Genomic DNA, 13,083 nt, shown 5'->3' on the forward strand with positions numbered 1-13,083 from the left:
TATGGCATGGAATATAATTATAAGCATTTTCTGAGGCAGTTATATTAATGGAAAATGTGTATATTTGCTCACTTTTCATTTAGCTAATGTGAGCAGTTATTTTTGTAACAAAAACAATTCTAAATAATTAATAAAGGTAGGCCATGATTATGTGCGTGTGTGTATGTATATCCATTGACTTTAGATAGTGCAAGTAGACCAGACCTCTTTAAAACCCATTCTCATATGTTCATGTGCATTTCATGTTCGGTTTGGTTTGTCTTTGTGTGTTACATTTGAGTGAGCTTGTGGTTTGAATCTTATTATTTCAAGCATATTGGAAGCTTAATTTTATGAACGTACTTTATTCCTTGGCAATTATCAGGGAGAACCCAATGGTTTATAGGTTTTTAAATAATATTTCTGAGAAGAAACAAACAAAAGAGGTACAATTATCTCAATATATACAGGATAAATGAACTTAAAATTGTTTTCAGGCGATGTATAAGGATATCTCTGCTGTGTAAGGCTGTTTGCTTTCTAATTTAAATCAAAGAGTTTCCTTTAAAATTGACTGCACATTCTAATGTAAAATAATATTATGCCATATAAAAATATTAGCCTATTAAATTGTATCGTAGTAATAATGAAAATTTGATAAATTAATTGCATTACACCTTTCCAAACTCGGTACCATATTTTTTTTTACTATTATGTTACAAAAATATATTTACGGATAGCTAATTTTATTTGGTTAAAACAGTTCGAAATTTTGTATATTTTTAATACGTAGAGCTCAAATAACCGTTTAAGGTGTACAGTCAAGAGCAGAAGTGTAGTTACATTAACACTACTACAATGTACTTCCATGTTCATAATAGTCTAACGTATAATAAGTATAATGTGTTTGTTCCTTCACTGACATAGTTAATTACATTTTATGGCATAGGTATAACTGTTTTCTACTCGGTCACAACCATCTTACACGTACATGCTACTGATCATGTGGTAAGAGGACTTTTGTCTTGAAGCCCCGGGTTCAAATGCCGCCATAATCTAATGGATTCAATAATATATTTTTTCTTTTTCTAGTTTTCTATCATTTTTTTAGTGTCTTTCCAAGCCGTCGTTTTTTTTAGGGGGTTGATCCTGATCGAGACTAAATCATTCTAGCCCCACATATCATTGGTGTATTAATTGGTTTTTGGGTTACCGATTGTTGTAGCTTTCTAACAAATGGTCGACCTTATATGTTAATAAGAACAGGATGTTATTCTTTTTATGGTTGAATGTAAACAAATACTCTAAACCCAGACAATTAATAGGTCTACCTATCAGGAGTTAACAAATAAGCCCCTTTCGTGAGATATTTGTTTCCATTCAAGTTCTCTATATCTATCTCAACGGAAAACCATACATTTTTGAAGAAACTGAATAGATCATACTCTTGCTTAGGCTACAATACAAATTCAAATGAAACAATCACTTGAAGAAATAACAACCAGTCTTTTGCACAACATCGAAATCAAAACAAAATCGACTGAATTCAATCTACAGATAGAGGAAAGTTCCTAGTAAACAACTTGTAGAAAATGAAATCTTGGTGTTCTGAATAAACTACACGTTTTACGATCTGCCGTAAAGTTGACGATTTTGCGAATGAGACTCTGTCGATTTCAAGCATTGCACTGGCCCAGTTTCGGTGGGGTTTGGGGGGAGATTGAATCTGTCAAACTACAGATGCCGATGGATTGTCAATTATATGTATTGGTATCTAGAGCAAACTGGTCGGCATGAAAATTACTGTTCGGTAAATTCAATCGCAATGCAATTGGTCAATATTCTTTATTTTATTTAGTACAACTTTGCATATAAATGAGAAATATTTTATGAATAATTACGATATAGTTTAAGATTTTAGATTTTGTTACAATAAAACCAGATTAAAAAAAATAAATTTATACAATCAAAAAGTAAGCTGTCTTCGTAAAGTGTTGGTTGATTTTCTTTTGCATTTTTATTTTTTAACTATCCTGTTGATTTTCAAGTTTTAAATATTTCCTTAGTTAAAAAAAATGCCTTAATATCTTCCTATAAAAGCTGCTAAGGGATATATTTTTTTAGCATACATACGTGTAGTAACAAATATTTGGTATACCCTTGCGAAAAATATACGTCAACATCAAGAAAAGTAATTTTAAATTGCGTTATTTGCCGCGAATGTTGTTTTGAGTGAGATTTAATTTCGGACGGTTCGTCGGACGTTGTATGTGAGGCAACATGTGTCGTACAACTGCGTAGTTTCAGAAGTAGGGACGATCATCCATCAATTAGTGGGCAATTAACGACAAGCGTCTCAATTAGGCTTCGTCCGGCCTTGGTAACACTATAGCACTACAACATGCACTTTACACCTCTAGCATGACGTAAATGCACTTCAACACTTTAGAACTTCAGTAATATCACACTAAACGAGGTTTCATTTAAATTTGTCCTCTTTACCAAAAAAAGGCTGGACATATGCGATGTCTACGAATGCACCCACGCCCAACGTCAATTATTAACCTCATTTATTGATCTTATTATAATTGCTAACCTTTTTAATTTTGTGTAGATAAACGTCAGACACCAAACTGATATTTATCCAACACAGCACACAAATTCCGATGCATATTGTTGCTTGTTGATTTAACAGATCCACAATCCACACAAAGACAACACACAGTGACAACAATGTACGATTGTTGGGAAGAGATAGCAGTCAAAACAAACAGTACATCAGTCAGTAATTGCTAATACGTATTTGCTAAAACAATCTAATTCATCATGATGAATTTATTAGAGGCGGCTTTATCGAAATGAAATGTGGGATAGCAGTACTGATAACAATAAACGATATTTTAAATTACCTTGTCTAGCTTACAGTACTTGTAGCTAAAGTCAAATTGGTACCAGAAAAAAGAACATTATCAAGTTTTTAAGAAACTAAATTTTAACACCTAATCATAATAGGTTGGGTAACAGTGCACTTATCTAAACAGCTTGATCAGCAGCAAAATGGTATTTTTACAATTTTTTCAAACTGAAAACGATTGGTGCAATGTCACAAAAAATAATAAAAATGTAATATTACATTCTGTTACAAAAATAAGCACAGGGAAAAGTTATGTTATCCTCGTACAGTATGTAAATTGACACTAATTCACTGAAGCTTAAAACCACAATAACGTTAGTTTTGCCACCAAAGAGATAAAGAGCTTTGAAAATGTCAACTCAAAATAAATATTAGCTTTTGTTGATAGGTTTAGCTCAGATGGGAAGTAAGACAATGTAGTTTTATACATGAAGTTAAACACATTTTATAGTCTGTCGGGCATTTTTAAATAACTTACACTGGATAACATCTAAAAACAAGAAGTCAACTTCTACAAATAAATCGTGTTATTGGGTCAAAATAGTTTTTGGAAGAGGAGGAAATATAACAAATTAATACTTAGCAATAAAAGTATAGTTCATTACCTAAAATAAATGTATCAAGCCAATTTAAGGCGTTTGCCAAATTTACCTCGACACGTTTTTAAAATAAAAAATTATTAAAATTATCTGCCAAAAACTGAAAACTAACATAACAGTTTTGATCATTAACAAAAAGCACCTTTTAGATGAAAGACAAACCTTACATTTTCAATTATAAAATTACTCAAGAATCAACTTAAACATGTAAATACTACCCAAAAGCAAACTAAAGGCAACATTGTATACTCAAAACCTCGAGTTTAACTACTGTCCGCGGATTTTCAACTTTATGATGTGTTTCTCAACAAAGATAAACAACTGTTAACCAGACCTGAGTGCAAGGGCTTGTTCAGCTCAAATATTGGGATGTACGGCAACTCATAGTGCAATTCTTTACACTTTGTGTCGCTATGTGCTCTTCCTAGCCAGATGGACACCACATCCCTTCTGAATACAAAATAAGAATTCCATAACAATAACTCTAAAGATCTATTTTCATATAAATTAATGTATAAGTTATGAAACAGTTTAATATGATTGTTTTAAGTTCGGGTTTAGAATGGTTGGTAATACCAGACAAGAATTTGAACAATTAATTAATTGTTTGCCATCCCTCGCTATTAACCTATACCAATGAATACACGTCTATACCCTGTATGATGGAACCTGTCTTTAGACTCTCCAAAAGTTAGGCTTGCAAGACACCAAAGAACATGGTTTAGTTAAAATACATAGTTTGTTTCATCGTAGATTTTTTATCTCTTGTGAAACACACAAAATATGTAAATAAATAACGTAAAACTAATAATCTTAGAATCATTTGCATATTCTCTATTTAATTAGAAAAGGGAATTAAAATCTTGATTTTCATTGAACATTTCCCGTTAAAATAAGTAATGTATCTAAAAATAGTTTTCTATAAGGCCGTAAAAGAGAATTACGAATCATGGTCTCTGGGTTAAAGGTTAAGGGTTAAAGGATCAAGACCAGTCTGAAACAAAGCTTACAGATACTTTGATCTTACGAGTTATGTTTATATTTTCTTTTTAGCTACATATATTTTATTTTATTTTACTTTTTAGTAATCATAATCATTGCTTTATATTTATAAAACGAATTCCTTTCTATCTGTAGGCCTACGTATGTGTTTCATGGATTGCTTTGCCGTACATCCACTATGAACCTTTTAGGAAATTTGTACATGTCGGGAAATGCAGTTTTGTTATTCTTGAACTCAACAAAATTAAGGCCTTTTCCCAATGCTTTCATATTACAATCATAAGCTTATGAAAACTATTTTATTGGTTTGTTCCTCAAGAAAAGTAGGAATGTTAGAATTTTTATTTTCACTTGGTTAACATTTTTAACTGCCTTTTACACTATCTTACAAATTGATATAGCATAATTTTCAAAGCTATTTGGTAAGTTAAACTATTTTCTATTCCCTTATTCTGGTTAAATAATGATTAAATAACTCCCAATCCCAAATATAAACGATAAACAAATATTTAATTAGCAAATGATTAAAATATGTTCTTCTAAAGGTAAACGAACTATTCTAAAATAACAATACTAACTAAAACAGCATTACATTCTAGTGTGTTTACTAAAGAGTCACGTTTTCTGTTCCACTCGCTAGTTGTGATCACGTACGAGTTAGTTATTGCTTCACCGGCTCTGTACAACTGTCTTATACTTTTCTTATCACACAATGCACGTTCTTCGGACCTCTTTGATAAAAAGAAAATCTTCTATGATTACACTAACAGTTTTATAGTTAAAAAACCAACACGAAAAGTTATTTGTATATATTTTTTCTCTATATTTATACTAGACTACGTGAAGTAGGCATGTGCACGTCTTTTTAAAAGGACATGGTTCAAACCCTGAGGTTATTTTATTCTTACATTGAAAGTGTGTTGTAGGTATATATTGTGTTTGGATAGTACATCGTTTCTGTTATAATATTTACCATACAACAATTTTAACGCAATGTATATTTATTTAGCTTATGAAAGAAATGTTCCATAGTCATGCTGACTTGATGCTTAACCACAAATACGACTACGACATTTTCTACAATAAACCATCAATTTGTACATTTTCTATGACACTGGTTGGCATACGACAGTGCTCGTCTTGCATTTGTTTAACATTGGCTTTCCGAATTGGGGGGGGGGGGGGATTTTTCTGAGTGTTTTACTTAGTCTTAAAAAGACTTTTCGGACATGGTAGTCTAAGTCTAAGTATATCGAAACTTTACTATTACGTATAATTGTGACAACAATTTAATCAGACATTGTACAGTGAGAATGTACCACACGGTTCTGTGAACTTCAACAATCTATATAAATAAAATTAGAGTTTTGTCTGTACATTGCTTAGAATAATGAACTTTTTGGTTATTTTTACATTTCATAGGTCAGAGAAACCGAATCAAACCTTATCTCAATTTCTGTCTGTCTGTCTGTCTGTCTGTCTGTCTGTCTATCTGTCATTCTCTTGGTAACGCTAAAATACGCACTTTATTACAACTACTCCTCAATAACTATAGCACTGTCCCGCCTGAAACTTATTTTCCAAATACTATACATATATGAGATGGTTTTAGACGTATTTCATCGAATATGAGACAGTTAGATATTTAACAGTAAACCCTTGAAAATCAAGTTTTTGTCGATTTTTGACGTGGAATTTCTGGAAGCCCATGTTAACCTTATGAGAAATGAAATTATTGAATCTTAACAGCTGTTTCAATTAAACAAGTTGGTTCTGTTCTGTGATGTTCAATAGCATTAAAGTTACAAGGATTACCAACAGGGTGCAGCACTAGCACTATTATTTCTTTTACATTTATGACAACAGCTAATTTGCAACCTGGAGGCGAGTGAGCGTAGCGAACGAGCTAACCTGAAGGCAAGTGAGCGTAGCGAACGAGCTAACCTGAAGGAAAGTGAGCGCAGCGAACGAGCTCCAACATACAGGTGAGTGAGCGTAGCGAACGAACTTCAACCAGGACGTGATTGAGCCATGCAAACGAGATCAGATAGTAAAAATAAAAGTAAGCCTACCGTTATAGGATCGACCGGCAGACACAGAGGTAATTTAACCTTTTATTGATTGTCATACCGATCCGGAACAACAAAAAACAACATAAAATGAAGCTATGTATAATAGTTTGGCCAGCATATCTTAAAATATGCAAACCAACTGCTGTTCTTTATATAAGAAGGTTTCAACTGAATATTATAAGATCCCCGTGCGTAGAACGGGTACACAGCTAGTGTATTTATAAAATTACAAAAGCTAACAAAACAGACCATAGCCAAGGAAGGCCAGTTCCTACTTCAAGGTCAATGTCAATTATTTCTAGTGAATTCAGGGCATAGAAAAATAGTTTGACCCCAATATTTTATCCATATATTAAGCCCAAAGTACCCATGAGCTTTTGAGAAATCTGCAAGTCACACCATACCTCCATAAACTATATACTTTAAATTTTCGTTAATATAGTTAAAATGACGAGAAACCTTGCGCAAAACTATTCATTATTTCATAAATTGCCCTATTACGTCGTAATTTCTTTCCTAAATGGAACTGTCCATATACCTAATGTTAAAAATACTACATACTATACTTATTGCTATACTTATTTGTATGTCATTCTTTCAATTACCTTATTAAAATCAGGTGTGATTATTTGTTTGTATTACTGTATTCTGTTTGGTTTATTTCAGCTTAAAACCAACCAATAGTTTTATTAATACTTATGAAGTCAAACGGGGTGAAGCTCGTGGGTAACAGCTAGTAAGTATAAGCTTTGGATAATGTGTGCTGAGCTAGGGGTTGTATAATATAAAGTACGACGTCTGGCTTTAGTTGTAGAGGTTTCTTTGCATACAGCTTGAAAAGGCGTGATGGAATTTATTCCAGCGTAAAATAGAGTTTCATGTTCTTCGCCTTACAAAGCTCGCTCATAGTTTTAACTTGCTAAGTTTTGTTATTCATATTACATTTTTTACGATGTTTATGGATTTCCTTACATTAATCATACTTAAGGAATATCTTGAGACGGTTTTAATGCCTTAACTTTCTGGTTTACAACAGAGTGAATATGTAAAAAAAATAACTCGTTATCTAACTATTATTAAAATATTTTGGATAATAAATTAGTATTTAACTGTCCTCTGGTACTATAAAAAACCCCATTGGGTGGAAAATCAGCCTGAAAACAAGAGAAGAAAATGTAGTCGACATCAGCGCATTCAAAAGTCACCAACATGAAACAATCAACCCGGTTTCTGATTTTACAATGCAATAAGAAATCTTACTTCCCTCATTAAAAGTCGATAAATATTAAGTTCGAACCAAATTAAACCAAGTAAACTAGACCCTGCACACCTTCATATGGCATATTTCCATATTATTTAAAGGTGTACAGGCTTTAATTTTCATGATGTAACCCATTTACAAAGCCATCGTTTTGCCTGACTGTATAATATACAAACATTAATGCTATGTCAATTATTACGTCAATAAATACTTTGGTATTTGCCATTAAACTGACTTTTAAGTCATGTACTAATACGTTACTCTAAGAAACTAAGTAGGATTAAAGTTACATACTATAATACAGTTCCTATTCTGAAACTAGGAAAATCTTCATTTGTAGTACACTATAAACTAAAAGACACAATCGAAAAAAGTTGGGTAATTTATATGAAATGTTAGAGGAAAGAGAAAATTAATTTTAAGCACTATCAAGATAACTTATGTTACAGTCCAAGTGAATATGACAAAGCCATAACAGTAAGTTAAAGCATTCATGTTGGAAACAGCTGGCGACTGCTTCATACGATATCACGTCCCTGCCCACTCTTTACCCGCATCATGGTCAAAAGGCGAAACTTTAATCAAAATATATAACATTTTGTGTTATAATCTGTCAGTTAGACCCCTTTTTCTCCGTGGTTGACCTTGATTCGATGTTAAAAGTTCGTCTAATACAAATCAGCTACCAAACATTATCGTGTAATGTTTCCATTTTTGTCTAAAACACAACACAGATTACGCTTGTAGATTGAACCAGTAAACAAAGATTAACTAGGCCTACCAAATTCAGGTTAAAGCTACTTTTTTAAATTTTATAATTTTTTTTGTTTTAGCTCTCCTTCGTAATACACTTGCAGGTTTATAAGTTGAAAGTCTATAATTATATTGCAAACTTGCAGAATATTGTAAATATGTGTTATAGTTTCAAAACAGTATGAAACCAGTAAGGATCTTTATTAACCAACGTAATACTTAAGTATCATGTTTTAATAGTGCAGAATGATAAACTAAAGATACATTGACAAAATAGCACCAAAAATATCTAAAAATAAAAATAAAATTGTATAAGTTTATTAAGTGATACAGAAACCAAATTGTAAACATCAAGAAACCTTACGCCTTTACGGTGAAGTACCGGTTTATATTTTCTTTATGTTAATTTTAGAAGACTTCAGTTTTGCAAAAAGTAATGGTTTTACAAGTTTTCACAACGATGTTTTGGTTTACAAGACGTTAGTTTTACAAAATATTGTTTTTACAAAAAATATTTAGTTTAACAAGTAATTGATTTTAAAAATCTCAATTGGACAAAACTAGCTTTTCAAGACGTTAAAAGAAAACAATTCAGAGCCCTAAAATCTATCTCACGCAACCCCGTCAGTTTAAATACCTGGCTTCTTTCCCGATATAAATCTCGAGCAGGATTATTGAAAGTAATTGCTGTCAAAGTCTTCAAGGGATTACGGGAAACAAAGAAACTATGTATTACATTTACTAAGTTTACACGACAAATCTTTTTAAGTAGTTCTAAATGGAGAGAGACCGTAGAAAGAAAAGCAAAATCCTAAAGTAAGCTCAGACAGATTCAGGGATAAAAGAGTTACTGAAAATATAGTTGGTACTTTATATACAAAACTAGAAACATATATAGATTCAGTTGGTAAGATTGAACAAAAGAGCACAACTGTAATTATTACAATTGTAATTATTTATTTGCGGTTCGTTGGATATGTTTTTGTTTGAGAAGTTTGAAGGGCTAATATGATACCACTGTTTAATTTTTATTTTAACGTGATGCTAGAAATGGTGAACTATTGAATTGTTTTCTGAAATAAAAATCAGCTTGGTCTTAAATAAAAAAGCACACTATGGATAAAATGTTAAAAGCTGTTAGTACAAAACTGTTGATACAAATACTTACCCACAGTAGCCTATGGCATTAGGCATATCCATAACCAATATGATACCTAGCCAGTTATGACTGAGCCATTTTTGCCACCTATGATTTACAAATGATCATACAAACCATGGTAAATAGAATGTTCTATTTAAGTAATTTTTCTACTTGCAGTTGTGTAATCAACAGATAGTTTGTAATAATCCAATGTTTTATTTTCTTTTCAAAGATGAATTTGATAGAATAAATTCATAACTGAAATTATACAATTTATTTTGAATTTATTTGATATCTTTTGGAATATACTAGGATATAACGGGTTTGTGTTATATTTCTGCCAATAGTACTTACTTTGAAAGTCCTTTAATATCAAAGCAACTTTCATGGTGAACATTTTTATTGCGATAGAATAGGCTAAGTAACTATAATCCAAACTAAACCATTTGGAGATTATATACGGTTGTTTGACCAATCAAAAGTAGGTTGTTTATTTAACAATTTTATTTGTACAAGTATTTGAAAAGTATTGTAAAGTATTTGTACAATTGATTATATACAAGTAAACGTATCTGTTGGATCACAAACAATTACAGGATCATTGTAATTAAGCTTACTCATCCAAAATTTTTTTTTCTAGATCCATGATAAAACTACCTTGAACCATCTTTATCATTATTAAATAAAAACTACGAAGCACTGCAATAATAGCTGCAGGCAAAACAGGACCATTAAAACCCCATAGAAGTAACTGCGCAAGGTAGAAAGCGCCCTGCTTACGTCATGGTGAATTAAATCTATTTCGATACGCATTCGCAATTTTTGGCATCAGGTTGGCTGGAAAACAATGTCGGACAATGTCGAACTTTATTGCTGTTTGGCAGCTGGCCGAATATCTATTGTAATTTGAAACAAAGTAAGTATTTTAGTGTATTGAAATATCGTTACTTGATTAAATCTACTAAATCCGATCAAACCAAACAAGTAATTTCGTTATAAACGTGAATATAAATCAATATAGTTGAGATAATATTTAGTTCACGAATTAATTAAAGAATTTTTACGGGCCAAAATTAATAGTTTGCATTGCTACCTGATCAATGTTAATTATATTTTTCAAAATACTTTAAAATTATGTTAGAAGAAACTATAACATTTGAAAATACCCATATGACATTTTTAATTTGAATAAACACAACTGAGTATTATAAATTTACTAGCTGGCCTGACAGACTCCGTCCTTTCCTAATGTGGTTTTACGTCAAATGCTCATTCATTTTCAAGATGAGCTCGTTTGAATGGCTCAATGACGTACTGGTTGAACGTCACTCACCTTTAGGTTCGAGCTCGTTCGCTACGCTACCTCGCCTCCAGGTTGAAGGTTGCAGATCGTTCGCTACGCTCACTCATCTTTTGGTTGCAAATTAGCTGTTGTCATAAATAAAAAAAGTCTGCTGCACCCTGTTGGTAAACCTATTAACTTTTTAATGCTATTGAACATCACAGAATCAAATTAATTAGTTGAACCAGCTGTTAAGATTCTTTAATTCCATTTCAATATGAGTACTCATAAGGTTAACATGGGAAACTCCAGAGCCACTGGGGCGGAGCCCTTTTGACGGATCTGCACCAAACTTCACACAAACCATCCTTGAATAATGCTTAATAATGCCTGAAATCTTCATTACAATCTGTCGAGCGGTTTCGGAGTCCATAAAGGACAAACATACAAAAAAACATACATTGGATTATATATACAGGGTTAGTAAAAAGTGTGGAGACCCCCTGTTATTTTTTTAACGGCCCATACTAGAAAAACTAAACTCGGCACACCATTATGGCATGTTATGAAGTACTTTTTGGACATAACCGCCACTTGGTGTTCATCCCCAAAATGGGGGATTTTGGGGGAAACTAAAAAATTTCAAATAAGACCCATCGAGTGACCCCTCATTTTGAAGGTCCTGGTAAAAGAAAACCAACAACGCAAACTAAAGGTCTCTATCTCAGTTCAGTACAAAATGGCAGCCAATTGAAATTCTCATAAGTTCCCAAACCCAAAATGGGGGATTTTGGGGGAAACTCAAAACTTTTAATGATAAGCCCCGTCGAGTGACCCCTCATTTTGAAGGTCATAATAAAAGAAAACTAACAACACAAATTATAGGTCTCTATCTTAACACAGTAAAATATGGCAGCCAATTCAATATAAAATTGCAAGTTATTTCCGATTTTAAAGATTTCAATCACCTTCCATTTTTTACTGGATTGAGATAGAAACCTCTAGTTTGCGTTGTTAGTTTTCTTTTACCAGGACCTTCAAAATGAGGGGTCACTTGATGGGGCTTATCATTAAAATCTTTTGAGTTTCCCACAAAATCCCCCATTTTGGGTTTGGTAAGCAAGTGGCTATTAGGCTTAAAAAGTACTTCATAACATGCCAAAAAGGTGTGTAGAGTTTAGTTTTCCTAGTGTGAGCCGCTACAAAATTTACAGGGGGTTTCCAGACTTGGAAAGCTGCAAGTTAAATTCAACTTCTGAGAATTTCAATTGGCTGCCACTTTTTACTGGATTGAGATAAAGACCTCTAGTTTGCGTTTTTGGTTTTCTTTTACCATGACCTTCAAAATGAGGGGTCACTCGATAGGTCTTTGTGTTTGAAATTTTTGAGTTTCCCCCAAAATCCCCCATTTTGGGGATGTACACCAAGTGACGGTTATGCCCAAAAAGTACTTCATAACATGCCATAAAGGTGTGCCGAGTTTAGTTTTTCTAGTATGGGCCGTTAAAAAAATAACAGGGGTTACTAACCCTGTATATAGATATATATATACAGTATATATATAGACTAGCAACCTGCATACTACATTATGGCGACTCATTTTTGTATATTTTTTGGGGATATGTAATAATTATTATAGTGCTATACACAAAAAGGTGTCTTATTTAATTCGAAATGTCTGAATATTTCAATGCAATTTCTCACTCAGAAGTTAGAATGCGGAGTGAAGTGTAGAATGTTATTACTGTTGGAATGTGGTTGAAATGACGCTACAACAACCCCTTGCAGCGAGCACTTGAGAAGGCGTCTAATAAAACATCTCTTAATATTTTAAAGACGAATATTTAAAACAGAATATTTTGGAATCTAAAAACAATAAAATAATTGTTGTTATATTTAAAACGTGGCTATGAAAAGCTACGTCACCGCAGTATAATAAATAGTCTTGTTTAAGAACAATTATCATTTTAAACCACAATATTTTAAAACTTAATGCAGGGTGACATTTATTTAATTTGATTTTTAATAGTCAATTAATTTACTATGATTTCTTTTAAGGTATCGTAATAAATGTACATTG

This window comes from Macrosteles quadrilineatus, unplaced genomic scaffold (assembly GCF_028750875.1).
Source record: "Macrosteles quadrilineatus isolate MER2022 unplaced genomic scaffold, UCM_ALF_1.0 Scaffold_4__1_contigs__length_99947679, whole genome shotgun sequence".
Classification (NCBI taxonomy): domain Eukaryota; kingdom Metazoa; phylum Arthropoda; class Insecta; order Hemiptera; family Cicadellidae; genus Macrosteles; species Macrosteles quadrilineatus.